Consider the following 5,200-nt stretch of genomic DNA (forward strand, 5'->3'; position numbering starts at 1 on the left):
TTCCTTCCTTCCTTCCTTCCTTCCTTCCTTCCTTCCTTCCTTCCTTCTTTTCTTCTGAGGTTACCTCCATATATCTCCCATGTACATAGCTGTTTACATTCTATATCCCTTACTAGAATGTGAGCCCTTTAGGGCAGGGTCTAAGATGTTACCTTTCTTTGTATTTCCATGGCATAGCACCTTGCCTGGTACACAGTAAGTACTTAATAAGTGCTTGGTCACTGACTGATTCCCTCTAGAGAAAGTTCTGGGACAGATTTCTACCCAACCCTCCTAGTTCTGGCCTCTTTGACAAAACAGTCCTCCCAAACCCTGAATTCTAACTGAAACTTACTAAGTGATGTAATGGCCCCAGGCTTGGGGCCAGCTGGTATAAGATACCCAGAGGGAGGACTTTTATCCCTATAAAGGTGATCACAAATTAGGGACTTCCTAAAGGCTGAGCTGGGTTATGAGAAAAGTAACTCATGGAGAGGCAACAGGCTAAGTCAAAACCCTACTTTCAATCTGTAGTAGAATTCTCATATGACAAAGGGTGTCATTAGAATGGACTGTGCCCTGTGGGTCATTTTCTTTGAGAGAGAACATAAGAAGCTTGATTGATGAAAATGTAGATCATGATCAACTAATTTTTGCACTTGAAGCAAAAGTCAATTTGAGAACATGGCCTAGAAAGGGTTGACCATGGAGTCAGGAAGATCTGAGTTCAAATCTTGCTCAGACACTTTCTAGTGGCATAGCCTTTTCTCAGCCATCGTTTTCTTATCTTTAAAATGTATATTACAATAGCACCAACCTCTCAAGATTGTGTAAGGATCAATAGGGATAGAGATTAACTATTTGATTTCATAAATATGAAGAACTAGAGGGTGCAGAGGATAGAGCACTGGGTCTGGAGTCAGAGAGACTCATCTTCCTGAGTTCAAATCCAGCCTCAGATACTTACTAGCTTTGCGACCCTGGGCAAGTCACTTAAACCTGTTGTCTCAGTTTCCTCATTTGTAAAACAAACTGGAGACGGAAATGGCAAATCGTTCCAGTATCTCCTCCAAGAAAACCCCAAATGGGATCATGAAGAGTCGGCCACAACAGAAAAGTGACTAAATAACAGCAAAGAACTCCCAAGTGAGGAAACTCACTCTACCAATGTAGGTCAGCACCTCCTCTGTAACTTATTATGTTAGAAAGATGCCTAGGGCACTGAGAGGCCATAATATATTGCCCAGGATCACACATCTAGTATGTGTTAGACGTAGGACCTAAACTGGGGTCTTTGCGGTTTTAACATCGGCTTTCTACCATACCAAATATCATTTATTTGTTATTTATTTATTTATTTAATGGGAAGCATATATATATAAAATGCCAAATACTTTAATATACAAAAAGCCCTATGCAAATGATTAATCATTATGTTAATGTAAACTATTATATTATTAACAACAGAAAACTGGGTTGGAGCTCCTCCCCCCCCTCCTTCTTCCCCCCCCCCCCCCCCCCCCCGGGTTAGGGGAAGGGGGCGAGGGGGCGGAGCGCTGCAGTTTGGTAAAGTTAACTTTCAACTCATGCTTTGAAGTCCAGGGCTGGGGATTGGGAGGAGGACGTTCCCGGCTTGGCAACAGGGGACACGGGGAAATCTGGTCAGCCCCCCGGTCCCCGGCCGCCTCGTGGACAGAGCCTCGCGCACTCAGCCCCCGAACGCGGCGCTCTCCGACGTGGCCCTGGCCAGGGTTCGAAGAGCGCCCAGATTGGAGGGGAAAGGCTGGGGCCGAGGAGGTGGGCTTTCCCCCCGGGGGTCCAGAGCAAAATTCGTGCCCATGTCATTGCATCCAGCAGGGCCCGAAGGGTTTGTTTGAGCCTGTATTTCTCATGCTTTGGGCAATATTTGGCAGATAGGGAAAACTGAGGCTCAGAGAGGGGAAGAGACTTGGTCAAGGTCACTCGGAGAGCCCGGACTAGAAAGGACTAAAGTTTCTTAGAGGAACAGACCGCGGGAATTGGGAACATCCTCTCTGAAGTGCCCTCCATGGAGCCAGAAGGGGCCGAGGCCAGCCTAGGTCCCCAGGGCCAAGTCCAGGAGCCCCACACCCTCCCTGCCTTTGGCTTGCAGCCTGAAGACCGAGCCCAGGACAGCTCAGATGTTTCGGACACGGTGTTGTTACGCCTGTATCCTTGTGCTCCAGACTTGGGGAGTCCCGACCTGGATGGAGTCCTGGCGGTTCCTCACACAGGCAGTTCCTTGAAGCTCTCTGCCACCCTAACCAACTGGCAGAGGGGATATGAGATTTCAGCCCTGCCTGCCACCTTGGACTCTCTGTCCATCCACCAGCTTGCTGCTCAGGGAGAACTAACCCAGATGAAAGAATACCTTCTTAAAGGTGACAACTTGGTGAACAAGTCAGATGAACGTGGCTTCACCCCCTGATCTGGGCATCTTCATTTGGAGAGATGGAGACTGTGCACTTCCTGCTGGAGTGGGGTGCTGATGCTCACATCCTGGCCAAGGAACTGGTGGCTATGGCTACACGGATATTGTGGTCATGCTTCTAGAGCGAGATGTGGACATCTACAGCTATGACTGGAATGGCGGGACTCTGCTGCTCTATGCTGGGAGGGGGAACCATGCGAAGTCTGTGGAAGCTCTTCTGGCCGGAGGGGCCGACCTAATGACGAAAGCAGACTCAGGCTACACCCCAATGGACCTGGCTGTGGCCCTGGGACCCAAGAAGGTCCAACAGGTGATGGAGAACCATATCCTCAAGCTGTTTCAGAACAAGCTGCTTCCAGAGACAGAGTGAAGCCTAGAACACTGGGCTTTGGTCCTCTGCCTTCCGTCTGGTGCTCAGGAAGGCCAGCTCACTAAAGAAACCAGTTCTTTAGTACCTATGGCCAGGGAGAACAGGTCCAAGAGGAGGTCTCCCTCTTCCTTCCTATGGCTGAAGGCTGTATATCCTTCCTAGCCACCTACAGAGCTTTTGGAGGGGCCGCCCAAGAACTCAGTGCCCAATGATCATGTCCAGTGTGACACAAAGGGGCAAACCCGAAAAGAAGCAAGGCAGCTCCTCTCCGGACTGTGCCACTGGCTAATGACTTGCCCTGGCTGGAAACATAGCTCCTTGCCCCGCTTCACCCAGCCATGCTGGCTCCTCTGCTGCCCCCACAGCAGCCATCCTGGTAGCCCCTCCCTGCCTCCACAAGCCCATGAAATGGGAACAAATAACCAATAAAAACCAGCTGCTACCCCCCCCCAAAAAAAAAAACAACAGAAAACTGTACCACCACTTCCATTCTAACAGCACAGTGTCCTTAGGATTGTAAATGAATGATTCTCTGCCCCATAACTCAGTATGCCCTAAATAGCTCTCTATGCCACCTCTTCTTCTGGCCTTTTTGGTACGAACCCACCGAGTCAAGGGAGGTCATCTGTCCTTCTCTATCTCGGATCCATCAATCAAAAAACCAAGGCTCTAATCTTTCTCCTTTTCTTACTATGCATCCTTGAGCAAGCAGCATCGTTCCCCAAGGCTTCAATTTCCTCATTTGACAAATGAAGGGGTTGGACCAGCTCATCCCTGAGGTCTAGTCCAATTTCCAGCCTCTATGATTTCCACCACAGCAAACAATTTTTGCTTCCTCTTCCACCACAGGCATTGACAGGCCTGGCCTGAAGCACCAATGGGACCCTTACATGCTCATTTGTTCTCTCTTTCCATTTGTTGTCTTCACAGATGCTGCAATCAGCCCACAAAGTCCAATTCATTCTCAGTATGACAGTGAGGGTGGATTTGATGAACTAAGTGTGGGCACCACTAGGTTTTATTGGTTGATAGTGGCCTCAACAATCCCCCAGTGCTACTGAACCATGACTCCTCCAGATCCGCAATGTCCTCTATAAACATTCAGCCCCATTTCACTGAGAAAACTGACAGTGAGTTTAACTGATTCACCCTGCAGGTGCTTCTGAGATTTCAAAAAGAAAACTTTCTGAGCCCAGACTGCATAAACACTATACCCATTGGGTTTTTTTATTTCATTACATAGAAAGATTGATTCCCAAAATTCTCATCAGCTCAAATGACATCTGGAGACAAGAAATAGACTGCTGGTGTAATCTGGGAAGCAGGGCCATGGAGCTATGAGATGAAGGAGACAGCTGCTGATATTGCTAGTCCTTAAGAGGGCATCAGCCATTCTGCTACTCCCAGGTTCCTTCTAGCAGCTCATATGAGTAAAGAGAGCCCAGAACTCTGGGCCAATGTTCTCCCAACTCATTCTTATGTTTTAACTATAGACCCAAGTGTTCTGACAGAAAGAAAAGCATCAGAGGCGGGTCATGTGTTCCTGTGGCACAGACATGTCGCGTTGTAGAATTCGATTACCTGGGCAGCTTTCTCTATGATTGTGTTCCCCTTCTGGTGTGGAATCCTGGGGAAAGACTCACAAATTGGGCCCTTCTTCAAGCTGCTTGACAACTCAACCCAGGACTATGCCAAAAGTTTGGGCATTTATACATAACATAGGGTTAGGGGCAGCTCACATCTTAAAAGCACTTTCTCCGCCCCTTCTTCATCTATCAATCTTGCTTGAACCTCAGAGGTCACAGGACCTTGGCAGTCAGTGATCATACACCATAAAGTAGGAGGGCTGCCGGCTTTCTCTTGCCTATTCAAATGGCCCGGCTTGATAACCTCTCACAGATTTCAAACCCCCAGCAAAACCAGCCAACTCGTTCTTCGTCCCTGTTTGGTAAAGAACCAAGTCACACTTAAACTGAGGGCTGAGAGAGAATGTGGAGAGAAATGCAGCTTTGCAGTGGGTAAGCTCTCCTCCTTCACAGTGCTGACATATTAACTTGATATAATAGTGAAATGCTTGGAGTTGATGCTTTTTGAAGGTAACACATCAAAAGAAATAGTGCTGCTTTGCTCCAAAGGATTCATGCATGAAATGTAACCAGAGCGATGGAGACTCTCTAGGCCTCAGTGAGTCCATAATTCATACTCTGGAGGCTGTGGCTATCAGCTACCTACCTGATCCTGAGCTACAACTCCCTGGTGTTCCATTAGCCTCATCTAATAGCTGCATTTGTCTTTTCAGAATCCTATAGTTAGGATGCTATAAGTGCAAGCAAGGTGGGATTTTTGCTGTTTTCTTTTTGGAGTTCAGTTTCCCAGGCTCAGGCTAAATTGTGAACATCTGA

The 5,200-nt window shown here is 47.8% G+C and overlaps 1 pseudogene; it reads left to right on the top strand.

Annotated features, from left to right (window-relative positions):
* The first annotated feature begins 1,987 nt into the window (after window positions 1–1,987).
* On the top strand, window positions 1,988–3,066 carry LOC138146034 (DNA-binding protein RFXANK pseudogene; annotated as a pseudogene).
* The last annotated feature ends 2,134 nt before the right edge of the window (window positions 3,067–5,200 follow it).

This window comes from Petaurus breviceps, unplaced genomic scaffold, assembly GCF_028583685.1.
Source record: "Petaurus breviceps papuanus isolate PSGF00001 unplaced genomic scaffold, PetGlider_PUasm1.0 139, whole genome shotgun sequence".
Classification (NCBI taxonomy): domain Eukaryota; kingdom Metazoa; phylum Chordata; class Mammalia; order Diprotodontia; family Petauridae; genus Petaurus; species Petaurus breviceps.